Genomic DNA, 14,189 nt, shown 5'->3' with positions numbered 1-14,189 from the left:
TCCACTCCGGCCTCAGATGGATTATTGCAAACTGTCTAAGCGATAGGGTGGCCCAGCCTCCTCGGATTAATTCTAAAACATCCAGCTTTTTTCCCAATGTGTCAGTCAGGGACTGTGGGTTCCAAGTCTTCTCCCCCCGTGGAGAATTCCATGGCTCCGTGTCACTGTTCTCAGTCAGCAGGGCATCAGCTGCCTCTTGAGGGGACAGCTGCTGCAGTGTCTTGAACGTGGGTGGTCTCACATGTGCCCCCTCGCTGACATGATGGCCACGGGCTGGGTGCTGTACGTGGCCTCATGCACCCAGGAGAGTCCCGTGGCCACAGCCCTTGGTGAGGGACAGGCTGACATTCCTTTGTAATATGCATAATGACTCTCGTTTCGTGCCCGTGAGATGACCAGGAAAATATGTCCAGGGTTTTAGCGCTTTGAACTCAGTAATAGGATTCTCATGCAGGCATTTGGATAGCGTGTTAATAGGAAAAGGAGGGGCTAGTTGCACCCCCCAGAAGATTCCATGGCACTGTCTAAAATTCATCATCCAGTGCCTTAGACTAGACTTGATTTGATTTTTTTTTCCCCTTTTCTTTTTTTTTTTTTGATCTTATTTATTTATTTGAGAGAGAGAAAGAGCATGAGCGGGGGGAGGGGCAGAGGGAGAAGCCGGCTGAGCAGGGAGCCCAACATAGGGCTCAATCCCAGGACCTGCGCCAAAGGCAGACGCTTAACCGACTGAGCCACCCAAGCGCCCCCTTCTCTTCTCATCAGAATAAATTGACAATAGTAACTGCTGGTTTTCTCCAGAAAGAATTACTCTAACTCCTGAAAAGATTTGTATATAACTGACTTATACACAGCCACAGACAACAGACAGACAAAGGAGAATTCTGGAAGGCCACGTGTTAACCAGAAAGTGCCCCTCCCTGAGCCAGCGGCTGCTGCTCGTCCTTGGACGTGGGGCTCAGCCTTGCGCGCCCGCTCATCCTCGCCAGGATGTGGTGACACGGTGGCTTTCAGAAGACTCCGTTCATTTCTTTCTTTCTTGGTTGAAACCTCCATGAGGATGCTTTTATTATATCAAGAATGCCATAATAAAGAAATAACTGCCTCTTCTAAGGTCAGAAGAGACAGGTTTCGGGATGCAGGTGCCTCCCTTCCTGTTGTCTGTCATCGGGCAGGTGTGGGCGCAGGCCCCGCAGTGCTGACGGGCCCCAGCGAGGGGCTGGGTCGTGCCGGGCCAAGGCGCCAGGGAGGAGGACATTACAGATAGAGCTCTGCGGGCGGGAGGGTCATAGCCGGGGAAGAATGTGCATGCACGGAACCTTTGCAAAAGGTGAGAAGCCCCTTGTTGAGAGGGCTTTTTTTTTTCCTTTTAAAATGACAGCGGGGGGGGCGCCTGGGTGGCTCAGTTGGTTGAGCGACTGCCTTCGGCTCAGGTCATGATCCTGGAATCCCTGGATCGAGTCCCGCATCGGGCTCCCTGCTCGGCAGGGAGTCTGCTTCTCCCTCTGACCCTCCCCCCTCTCATGTGCTCTCTCTCTCTCATTCTCTCTGTCTCAAATAAATAAATAAAATCTTAAAAAAAAAAAAAAAAATGACAGCAGGGGGCGCCTGGCTGGCTCAGTTGGTGGAGCATGTGATTCTTGATCTCGGGGCTGTGGGTTTGAGGCCCACGTTGGGTGTAGAAATTACTTAAAAATAAAATATTTTTTAAAATAATAATAATAGGGGCGCCTGGGTGGCTCAGTCGTTAAGCATCTGCCTTCGGCTCAGGTCATGATCCCAGGGTCCTGGGATCGAGCCCCGCATCGGGCTCCCTGCTCGGCGGGGAGCCTGCTTCTCCCTCTACCAACCTCTCCCCCTGCTTGTGCTTTCTCTCTCTCTCCCTAATAAATAAATAAAATCTTTAAAAAAATAAATAAAATAATACCAGAGTGACGGGAGGAAAGTGGATGCTGGGGGAATTTTGTCTCTCCTGTGTGTAACTGCTATTGTCGTGCTGGCCGGAGGCTTGTGTAGTAAGAAGGAAAGTGCAGACGCGGGACGGACAGAGGCGCCTTGCTCTTTCTGGGTGACCCTGGCGACCTGCCCCTGGCGGTGTTGGGCCTGGGATGCTGGCCTGCTGCCTCTCGTCCTGAAGTGCTGCTTCCCCCGCCGGTGGCTCTTTCTCGAGAGGAGGTGGGCCTGAGGAGTGTATGCTCCAGAGCCAGCCAGGCCTGAAACCCCCAGCCCCGGCAGGCCTTAGGGAACTTCCCACCAGGGCCTAGAAAGTTCCTTGCTCACCTTGGGTGCAGTGCCGTAACTTGTTCTTCCAAGAACGAGGGGTCTCCCCGTGCCTGCCAGGATGGTCCGGGAAACTGTGCTCTGTGCGTTTCCTTCTAATTAATGTCTTTCCAAAATTGTCAACCTTATCTCGGCTAAGCTCGGGTGAGAAGGGGTTTGCTTGTACTACAGCTAATCCTTCGAGAGTGACGAGATGCAGGCTGGGGCACAGCAAGCCCACAAGGGCCTCAGGGGGGGGCCCCCTCCCAGCCGGCACACCACAGGACAGGAGGCTGTCCTCTCACAAATTCCCTCAAAATGTGACTCGTCGGGATCACCTCCCCCTCGTGCTCGTGCCCATGCTGCTTTTCAGCTCTCGTAGCCACTGGGACTATCGTGGGATTCGTCGCGGGGGGACCAGTCACGTGAAGTGGCCCTACTACAACATTAACACAGGAGGGCAGGGGAGAGTGGAGGCCCAGCCCTACCTGCCCTCCCCTGGAGCACGCTGTACCTGAAGGCCCCGCAGAGGCCTCCCTGGGCAGCCAGCACTGAGCAGGCAGGCCACTTGGGGTTTGCTCTCAAGCAGATGTCGGCCTCACCGTTCCCGGGAAAGGCTTCTCTGGCATAAAGTGGGATTTGCCACCATGCCTCTACCGAAAGAAAGAGGGGAGAGAATTAGAGTAACTCAAAATAAGAGATTTATTTGACTTTCTTAAAAATTATGATTTGTGGGGTTTTCTTGAATAAACGAAGTGCACCATGATTATAAAAGGCAAGATTTCGAAGGGCTTACACCCTTTTTTAAAAATAAGTCGCCCACCTTCCCTAATCCCCCAGGTCCCCAACCGCCCTCCCCAGAGATGATCCTGTTCCCGGTTTCCTGTAGCCTGTCCCTATATCTAGATACTGTTCCACACAGAAGGGACCATGCAGGCCTCAAGGTCCTGTGCCTTGCTCTTCTCAACTAGCAATATATGGTAGAGACTTTCTAGGCTAGTACACAAAGAATTTCCTCCTCCTCTTTTTACAGCCATAGGAAATCCCGTATCTGGATATATACCGTATTTCATTTAACCAATCACTAGTGAGAGAGATGTAAACTATTTTTTTTTTAAAGATTTTATTTATTTATTTGAGAGAGAGAGAGAATGAGAGAGAGCACATGAGAGGGGGGCGGGCCAGAGGGAGAAGCAGACTCCCCGCCGAGCAGGGAGCCCGATGCGGGACTCGATCCCGGGACTCCAGGATCATGACCTGAGCCAAAGGCAGTCACTTAACCAACTGAGCCACCCAGGAGCCCGAGATGTAAACTATTTTTAACATGGGGCGCCTGGGTGGCTCAGTCGGTTAAGCGCCTGCCTTCGGCTCAGGTCATGATCTCAGGGTCCTGGGATCGAGTCCCACGGGGAGTCTGCTTCTCCCTCTCCCTCTGCCCCTCCCCCCCCACTTGTGCACGCACGCTCTCTTTCTGTAATAAATAAAATCTTTTTAAAAATAAATAAATAAATTACTTTTAACAGCAAAACCTAAGAAACTATCCCACAGTCAGCAGCCTCGAGCGTCCGTGAGCAGCCCTGAGACGAGGCAGGCTCGGCGGACTGCCAAGGGCTCATCTGGCCTCTGCCAATGAGCGGTTGTGTGGCCTCAGGCGAGTGACTCCATCTCTCTGAGTGTTGGTGTCTTCTATGAAGGAGAGAAGACAGTCCCTGTCCCCTGGGCTGTTGGGAGGTTTAAACAACTTTGTGTACAGAAGCCTCTGGAACAGGCTGGCACAGAGGAGACGCTACGTGAACCTTTACTTCTGCTGCTACAGCCAGTACCATTCTACGCCGCTTCGTGTGTGCGTGGAGAGCTTCAGGGTCATACACGTGCACACCCCAATGTCAGGCCTCTGGCTTTAAACCAGGAAAGAAGTCCAGCCACTCACTCCTTGGGTGGAGCTTTGTCGAGTGCAAACGTCGCTGGGTCGCCGCTGGCTCCACGGGCCCGCCAAAGGAGGACCCGCGCACAGCTCGCCAGACTCTTGGCTTCTCTGAAATGCCATCCGTCTTCGGAAGTTGCCCGTCCATCTACCATTGTGTAAAGCTGACCCCAAATCCTGAGCTTCCAGGATAAGACTGCAGGTTATCGCTCATGCCATCTGGAGCAAACCGTTCTGGAACCAGGCCATCTTGTCAGGATATAGGGGTGACTGTCGGCACAGGTGAGCGACAATACCATCCCCCTCCGTGCCAGCACACCCCGACTCTTTCGGAGAAAGCCCTTGCAGGCCCTGGTCACGGGCCTCTGGACACGTCTGCCTTCTCTCCCCTTTAGACTTTCTTTGGAAAACAGAATTTACAGTACATTGGGCATTCAGTGCAAGAAGCAAAAGTAGGTCATAGGAGCAAACGAGGACTTGGGTTTTCAGTGGTTTGGTTCTAGGGAAGGCTGAAGAAAGCTTAAATGCCTAAACATCTTCAAGTAGTTTTAAAAAGGTGGTAGGAATAAAATGAGGAAACTCATATATTTGTGTCTCTCATGTGCTGGGCACAGTGCTAACACCTTGAATCCTTCATCAGTAAGTGGAAATGATTTCCCCCATCTTACGGATGGAGAACACCAAGGCCCAGAGATGAGAGGTGATTTGGCCCCAGTCAAGAAGATGGAAAAGGCAAGAAGATGGTCCTGAGACCAGCGGCCCAGCTTGGGTCCAGGCGAGCTGTCACTCACGCCTGAGGGCTCAGTACCCCCTGCCATGGGGGAGGGGTTGGTCCTTGGAACTATCCTCAGAGAGAAGTCAAGGCCACATTTCAAACCAGGGAACAAAACTGGGCTCAAATTACACATTTGAACAAATAGAAAAAAGCAGATCCAAGATAGAAGACAGTAAAAAATCCGATACCTCCGTTACCCTGGGATGCATCCCTTGCATTTCAGCCAGGAGCTGGGCAAGAGAAGAGGAGAGAACCCAGGGACAAGTCAGTGGCAGAGTCAGACCCAACTCTATGAAGTTTTGCAATGGAACATATATAATCCATCCGGCCCGTGACATGGGTCCATGCTGCTTTGAAACCCTTCCCATCTACATCCAAGGAAAATACACACGGTGGCCCAGGGCCCTGTCCCTTGCTGAAGGACAGACCCGCCCTTTGGCTGTCTTGCCCTCTCCCTGCCGGCGGCCCTGAGCTGGCCCGGCCTCCCCTGGCGCCCCAGCCCCATGCACGCTGGCCCTTGGGCCATGTCAGGGTCCTCACGAGGTGTGAGGAGGGCATCTCAGAGAGCGAGCCAGGAGACTCCATCACCGGCCTCATCTTGATTTTGTGTTTTGTTCTTCCCTTTGGAAGTGGATTCCCTAAATATAGCCCGAGTCTGAATTGGCAGATGTTGGATTTGTCCTTTACAAGAGGACCAAAATTAGTCTGTCATTTGGCACCTAAATAAGGCAGCCAAACTGCCTTTGTACCAACTTTGCGGCAAGGAGGGACTGAAGTTGCAGCATTTTGTCTGACAAGGAAACTTTCTTGGAAGCTGTTCGCAGCACCTCCGAAGCCCAAAGCTGGGGGGAGAGGGAGAGAGAGGACGCCGAGTCCAGAGGGCCGTGCCTTCCTCCTGGCTAGACCTGCTCGGCCCCGAGCTTCACGGTTAGCTTTGTTCCACGTGGTTGAAATACCTCCTGAAATCGGAAGAGAGAATCAATACTCCACCGAAACAGCAACCGGAGAGAACAGCCGTGGTTCCTCTGTTTTGAGGAGGAAAAGAACAATCTGTCCAGAGTGCCTGGAGCCGGGTGAGGAGATGGGCTCCCCAGGGGCAGCAGAAAGATGTTATAATCAATTACCACATCATAACACTGATGTATGATAATTACGGAGTGTTTCTCCTGAGATAGTGCTGCGTTTGGCTGGGATACAGTTCTTTCATGGTCCACTGCCTGATTAATATGCAAATAATAGGCTGATTGCATGATGAATGCAGAAAATGAGTTCGCTGATAACGTGAGCACTGAAGCGGGAAGATGATAAATTACTTTTACTGACTGTCCTACATTAAGTACCCTTTCTCAACAATTTCATCACAAATTAAGTAAAGCAGTATGGAGAGATTAGGAGGATGTGTAAAATAACGCACCTTAATAGCTTTCCTAGTACCGTCTCGGACGGCGGAGATGTTACTGGTTCTGCCCCGCACGACCCGGTGCCGGGTCGGCTCACCCACCCGCGTCCGGATGGAAAGCCGAGGCGCAGCCCACCACACCGGCCTGTTCGGCGGCTGCCGTCAGCCCTGGATCCTCTAAGGAACATTCCGTCACAGCCCAAACATCATTACCCACACGCCAGGCTGCCTGGCGGTGTTATTGAGAGGGGACGGGCTGCTCTTGGGGCGGACGCTCGAGCCTCTGCACAGATGGGCACTCCGAAGCCTGCGGTCCCCCAGGGTGCCTGGGGGAAGGAGAGCTTCTGAGCTGCAGGCCTAGAAGGCTCAGGAACAAAACCATATTCAAAACCACCTCTTCGAAGTCTGGGAAAATTAATTCCGCTCTCAACACAGCGTGTGTGACCTGTCCGCCAGGGAACATGGCTGTCGGTGAAGGCCAGGCAGGTTTGCCCAAAGCCAGAAAGGAAGCCTGGAGAAAGAGAGAGGACACGGGCGTGCGGGCGCACACGCTCACTCACGCTCACACAGTGATTAATCTTTGATTACAGCAAAGCAATTTAACTAGAGGGTTTGTTTTTTCCCATCTCGGTAATATATATTTAGACTGTTTGTATGACATACATTTTCTCTTAATGCACAGGGACGCATTGATAAGTGTTCATACACACAGCTGGTTCAGTAATAAGGTTATTGAAGGTAATTTGAAAGCATTATTTCTAAATCAGTATGGATCTGCAGAAAAGCTGGAAACCGGGTGAGCACCGAGCTCCTGAAGCAGGGCCAAGTGTGTCGCCCAGTGCAGCTTCTGCAGCTTTGCCAGGCTGAGTTCACTACAAAAGACGAATTGTAATTTAAGGAGCGTTTTTAATTTTCAACTGAATTAAATGAACGTTGAATTCCCAAACTCGCCTTTGATGTGCGTGTGCCCTTCAGAGCTTATAAAACATGCACTAGAAATATGAGGATCCCCGAGAGAGGGCAGACGGACGCCCCAAATCTTCCAGGCAGGACGGCGCCGCCTGGGTCAGCCCAGGATTGCGGAGAACGTCTCTCCCCCCATATGCTTTCCCAGTTTGGGGAGAAAAGAGAGTGAAAAACCACCTCGAGAGTGAGGGAAGTGCCCGGTTGCACAAGATGGTGTCTGATGGGAGGAGCCGAGCATCCGTAGATCTCCAGGTGACAGAGGCAACATGTCCCGCACCCCCGGGTGCTGTGCACCCGGCTGAGGTGACCAGCTAAGGACGGTCCTGCCGCCTCCCACCGCGGGCCCACCGCCACTCCCAGACCCAAGAACTCAACACCCCCCTCCGGTGAAATGCACCCAACCTTGGACTCAGCCTTGTCTCCCCAGAACTGCTCCCTTCAGTGACTAGCACCCCACGCCCCCCTCGCCCGTCGTCTAAGCCAAAGTCTGGCAGCCCATCTCCATCCTTCTCTTCCTCTTACGCACCCTCCCAAACACGCTCATGTCCACGCACGCACACACGCACATAGGCGCACACACAGTTTCTATTTCCTAAGTGTCTCTCGGATTCTTTTGCTTCCCAGGCCCGTGGTCCCCACCCTGGAGCATGCCTCAGAGCCTTCTTTCCAGATGGCACATCCGGCTGCCCTCCGCGCCCCCCCCCCCCCCCGCCTCCGCTGCGGCCCCTTCCCTTCTTAGTGTGTGACCCGGCCCACCCAGGCTCAGCTTCCATGTCACGGTGACACCTGCCCCCCCCAAGCGCCCCCGCCCTGCTCTCGTCTCAGGGTCTTTGTGACCATGACTTGCTTCATGACATCTGCCCGGCTCCCCACTGTGCCCCATCCCCTAGCACCCTGCCTGGCACTTAGAAGGGCCCCCCACTGAATGAAAGACACAGGCCCTCTCTTCTTCAAGTGGCTTAGAGGTCACGTTTGGGGAGGTAAGCTATACATGGCCCAAGTTAAGTAACAACCTTACTTTTATGGGGGTTTTTTTCTTTGTTAATAAGTAAAGTATTTTGGCTTCTACGTCACTATGCGAGTTTCCTTGGACAAATTTTTAAAAATGTTTTGCTCACGCACATGCACAGCCCGGTACCTACTGTGCGCCAGAGATCTTGTCTCATCTGCCTGCCTTCTGTGCTGGCAGGGGGCCGGGTATATGAGGGAGGAAGCACTGATGTGCTGTGTTCCAGAAGAAACTAGGACCGACAGTCGTTTTCCCTTTCCTGGGACAGCAGGCGGTCCCACCCAGCCCGTCGGGCCCCTCCCCAGCTCTTCCTGCCCAAAACGTTGAACAGGTTACTCCTTTCTGCCATTGGGAAAAAGAAAAAGAAAAAACAAGGGATCTGGTAGGTTTGCTGAGATGTTCAGTGGTTTCAGGCAATGCCCGGACTGGCTCAGGGCCGGAGAGAGTGTTGCCAGCCCAAGGAGGGGGCAGGCAAGGCCTGGGTGTCGGTGTGGGTTGATGCTTGATTCCACCGCCCATTTGGGAATGGACCCTTCCTGCGGGTGGGGGAGACTGCCAGGGACCCTTGGGAATGGGACCTGGTGCGGCCCCTTCCCTTACTCCCCCATGGCGTCAGACTCAGGCCTCGGCCTTCGGGAAGAAGGCTGTTTTGTAGCGTGGACACGCCTTAGTATGTTATTAGGTTCCTTCTGTTCCTTTCTCAGTAGAAAATATCCAGGGGTGTAGAAAGTTCTGACATCTATTAAAGTATCCATGTATTTTGTTTCAAGCCCATGCTAATCCACCAAAAGGCTGCTCATGCTCAAAAACAAAAAACTCCACATTTTCTCTTGGCCTGGAGAAGTCGGCAGTGGTCCTAAGGGGCCACGAGTGTCTGCTGTCTGACCCGGAGGCGGGGTTTGGGACTGAGGAGCCCGTCTAAACAGCCACCACCGCTGGGGCTGGGTTTGGCATTGGGGACATTGGTAAAGGGGTCTCACGTGACCGTGTGGGGTGGGTCTGATGGATTTCTGACAAAAATACAGGAGAGCAAATGAGCGTCACCGTGCACCTTTGAGGTGGAGAGGCTCAGGTTGGGGGGTGGGGGCTCTCCTAGAAGAAGGCAAGCGAGCCCCGACACAGCAGCTTGGGTTCAGCGGCTCCATCCCGGAACCCACATCTGAACTCCACTGAGAAGCATTGCAGACTGCTGGTCACCCTGTGGTGGCCTTCGAAGCTGTCAGCCCTGTCCACTGGGAAGGCCTCGAGCCGGGCAGGTCCTTCCAGGCCACCAGGGCTCCCGCTGGACCCAGGATGCCAGCACCAGGTGCCTCGGGACCTCTTGCACACCCTGGCCCCACCGTAGAGCCGCAGCTGGAGAGCCTGCCATCCCCCCTCTGGCTCTGTCTTCCACTCTGCCCCTCCCCCGTGCACCCCCTTTTCCTTGTCTCCTTGATTTCCTCCCTCGCTCCCATTTCCACGTGCCGGCCCCCGGCCATGCTGCTCCCCAGCCCTGTTCGGCAACCCCCCACCCCCCCAACTCCTCCCTCCTGTCTCCCATCTCCCCATACTTGTCTGTCTTTATAGTCACTTGGAATTTCCTGGCTTGGCAGGGGCTCAAAGCCTAAACTATGGACATAATGAAAAGTGGTGCATCAGACCAGCCACCAGTTAAATAATGTTTGGGTTCTTGTCAGAATGTCACAGAGTACCCTGTCATTTTGTTTCAGCAACTTGTCCTTCTGAATGCACAGTTCGCCTTATGGCATGCCAGCAGTAAAAATGTCACTTACAATAATTACTTTTTGGTGAAAATGCTTGCTGACTTCCTACCTTCAAGCTGTTTTTTACACAGTGGGGAGATAATAAGAAATGACTTTATCCTGACTGCTCAAATGAACACTAAATGGAATTTGGGTTATTATTACTGCAGATAGAGGGCCGGGTATGGAAATTTCAACGGTGGATCGGATAAACTGCAGGGAGATGTGTCTCTGGAAATTATGGCGGGTGAGCGTTTTCAACCGACTTCTGTTGAAAACTTAAGGCAGCTGTTGTTTGCCTGCTGTTTTTGGAATATAATATTTTTCATAATCCTTTTATAGTTCCTGGATGCCTCATGAATTTCGGAGGGCCTCAAGTCACTGCCTCTGCTCTCTGTATCTTACTAACCAAGCGACTCCTGTGCAAGATTCGAAGCTTTGCAAAAAAAAAAAAAAAAAAAGTAATCCACATGGGTCACTTCTTAATGTAACACCTTAGTATTGCTGTCAATATCGGGTAGATGAGCTGTGTGCAGGGGCTTTCCCAGTATGCAAATTGCCCGTTTTCGATTGGCCCAGCCCTGCTGTCTGAGGGCGCCGCCAAAGCAAAATGGGTGTCTGATTTCTCTTATCCCCAGTGCCCAGCGGGCTGCATGGCACAGAGTAGGCGCTTTCAGAATGCCTGAGTGAGCGAGCGAGCAAATGAATGAATGAAGGGCAGGCACGCGGCTACTCCAGTGACTGCCAGACAAAGGGTGGGTGGAAACACGGAGGCTTTCCACTCTCAGCCTGGTTCAGATCCTTCACCCACGTGACCTGGACAAGTCATATTGCCTGTCTGTGCCTTGGTTTCCCCGCCTGGAGTGCGGAGAATCGGATGCAGCCGTGCGTAAACGCCCTCCGTTTATCACTGGGTACTACGTGCATTCTGGTTCCCTTCCCTAATCCCAGTAGTGGGTTGGCTCTTGGGTGCTGGCCATCCCGTTTTTGAGATTCATGCATGGTGACATATGGATTGTAGAGCAATCGTGTCCTGGAAGGCAGGCCCAGTCGTGCTGCCACGAATGGACACCCGGTTTCGGGCCCCACCGTACGGGTGGGCTGTTCTGAATACAGAACATCTGACTGGTTCTTGGCTGTGTCACCAGACAGGGCATCTTAAGTCTGTCAAAGGAGGGAAATGGATATACCTGCCTCACACTGAGGTCCTTGTGAGGAGCGCGGTTGGTCATTCTCGTGAGCCCTAGCCCAGGGCCTGGCATGCAGGGAGTGCATGAGAAATGGTGTTAGCTTACATAGGAGCTACTCTAACGAATGATGATAAAATAAGGCTTCTTTTTTTATTTATTTGAGAGAAGAGAGCATGAGCTGGGGGAGGAGCAGAGGGAGAGGGAGAAGCAGACTCTGCACCGAGCATGGAGCATGACGTGGGCCTTGATCTCACGACCCCGAGATCATGACCTGAGCCAAAACTAAGAGTTGGACAGTTAACCGACTGAGCCACCCAGGCGTCCCAACAAATACATTTCAATACAATTTAATAACCGCTTTTAAAAACAAAACAAACAAACCCATCAAATTCAGGTTGTGTTTCTTAGCACCAGCCATGTGGGAGGTTCAGTCCTCACTGCAACACTGTTGGCATTTTCCAGATGAGGAAGCCAGATGTCCCAAGAAGTTGTGAATGTCATTCCTGTGAACACAGCCAGCTAGTAGAGGTAGCCTCATCCCCGAGTTCATCTTAATGCCAAGCCCAGGACTCCTGCTTTTTTTTTTTTTTAATTATTTTTAATTACATGGAGTGGAAGAAAGCCTTATTCCTTCACCTTCGGAAAGTATTGCTTTAGACCGAAGCCTCTGTTTACTGATACTTGGAAAACAAAACAAAAAAAAGTAATATTTCTTCTTTTTTTGGACAACATCTCTTGTTCTGTCAAGATGGCCAAGGACAGGCAACCACATGTCCTTCCTGCACCCAGGGGCGGGACCGCCTTGTGGGGGGCTCTGGAGCTTGTTTCTGGCTTGACTTTGGTTACTGAGTTTGCTGGTTCGGGTGCTGGAGCTGGGTGCTTACTGGAAACAGCTTTCTAAAGAAATGACTCTTTCTGGGCACCTGGCTGGCTCAGCCAGTTAAGCGTCTGCCTTCGGCTCAGGTCATGATCCCGGGGTCCTGGGATCAAGCCCCACATCAGGCTCCCTGCTCAGCAGGGAGTCTGCTTCTCCCTCTCCCTCTGCCTCCCTCTCTCTGTCTCTCATGAATAAATAAATAAAAACCTTAAAAAAAAAAAAAATAGAAGTGACTCTTTCCACAGTGATGTTCTCAGCATGAGAACTCATGGGGTCTCCAATGGGGCCATTTGCTCTTGCATCTGTCCATGCCTATCCAAACACGGGGGGCCTGATTCTGCTTTCCATGAGCTGAGAGCGCAGTGGTTATCTGTGTGCACATGTGTCTGTCCGTGAATAACATCCCCCAGAAAGAGCACTCAGCTTCGACTTGTCTTTTACATTTAGACCCAGACTCAGAGCAGAGTCCAATGCACACCAGCCCGGCAGCACACGCCCGGTACCTTTCAAGGCCGAGGTGGGGTTTTGATCTTAAGGGCTTTGAGCCGGGAGCTCCATCTCGGCTGACGCCGCACAAAATGGGAAGCACCAGGGCAGTGGCTCCGTGCGGTCTGTCAGGCAGGCAGCCATGCTTTTGACCTTGCTGTGGGTTACAGGACACAAACCTGAGAAGGAATCTGTTTATCATGTGGGGATTCGTACCATCCTTGACAGTCTGCAGTGAGCAAGATGGATGATCTGCCAAATCGGTCCCTCGCATGGGTGAATCAGGGCAAATTTACAGTACAATTTCTTTGCTGCTTCAGATACAAAAATAACATTTGCTGGGTTTTATATCCAGTTGTATGATGACCTGGAGGTGAGCAGAGAGAAGAAATCCGATTTGTAGGATTCATATTGCCTTAAAGATTTATATGGATCATTTCTGCTGTTTACGCCTATCTCTTTTACATCTTTCACAAACCAGTGGGTTGTGGTTTTTTTTTAAGCCAGATTTTCGAGGTTGAGAACACAGGTTTATGTGATGGTGGAACTCTGTTCCTGCTTAGGACAATAAACAGGTTTATCGGTTGAGTTGCAGTTGTTTTATTTGGGATTTTATCTTTCTAGGTGTTTATATGAACGAGCCCTTGTATTCGGAATACGTTTCCCATCCTCTTGAGTTCAGAGTAGGCTGTTATCCTGGATATGGTATGTCCAGGAAGGGATACCCCATGTCTGTGTCCATCTGAAATTCAGTCATCACTCAGTGTTAACATTTTGTTTCATCAGGTAGTGAGTATTTGGGGAGGGGGGCGCCCGTGTGTACTGATGTTCCGTGAGTGGCCTGCTTTCTGAAACATCATCTCTCTGGGGCCAGAGAACCCATGTGAAGACACCTGGCCTGGCCCCTCACACATGGTGCCGTGCGGTCTTACCATGTACCCTGCTTGATGGGGGGGCTGGGGAGGGGTCGGGGGAGACCATACCAGACCCCAAGCCATCGGCAGATTTTACCTCATGGGTAGGACCACGGTGCTAAATCACTCTGCACTTTCCTTCCGCACACAACCTCTCTCTGTATCTGGTAATTGGGAAATGGCCAAAGCCTTTATTCCAGACATCCCAAAACTAAAATGGATGCTGGGTTTCACGGGTGAGGCTGACAGGGAGACCAGAAGGGACCGCTCCCCAACAGAGCACGGGGTGGCACTCCCCCCTGGGCACCTGCGATGGGACAGAGACCCTTCTTAAGAAGGGAGAGCATGGAGACCTGGCTGCCACCCTGGCCCCATCTCTCCCGGCAGTGGCCACAGCATGGGTGGCGTACATAAACAGAGCTCCGCCTTCAAACTCGCGTCCTAGCGTTTGACGGGGAACAGAGTGGGTGCTCCTCTTCTGTCGGTTCCCTCCAGCTGGGTGCTATGGAGCCCTCCGGGGTCACAGCAAGAACCCACATGAAGTCCCGGGACTCAGTCCTGGGCCCCCCAGCTGGGGCCAGCCGCCGAGACCTTACGCCTCCTCTTCGAGGGTCTTCATAACCATGGTGGCCACGCCCTGTGGGCAGC

At 52.2% G+C, this 14,189-nt stretch overlaps 1 protein-coding gene across 9 annotated transcripts in view; it reads left to right on the top strand.

The window, feature by feature from the left end:
* CUX1 (cut like homeobox 1) overlaps positions 1-14,189 on the top strand; it is a 353,404-nt gene that overhangs the window by 297,062 nt on the left and 42,153 nt on the right. The window lies entirely within an intron of this gene.

This window comes from Mirounga angustirostris, unplaced genomic scaffold (assembly GCF_029215605.1).
Source record: "Mirounga angustirostris isolate CCGP_5_RB_7025 unplaced genomic scaffold, mMirAng1.0.hap1 SCAF_5, whole genome shotgun sequence".
NCBI classification, from domain to species: Eukaryota; Metazoa; Chordata; class Mammalia; order Carnivora; family Phocidae; genus Mirounga; species Mirounga angustirostris.
The sequence above is the reverse complement of the archived record's forward strand: the minus strand, read 5'-3'. Positions and strand labels throughout refer to the sequence as shown.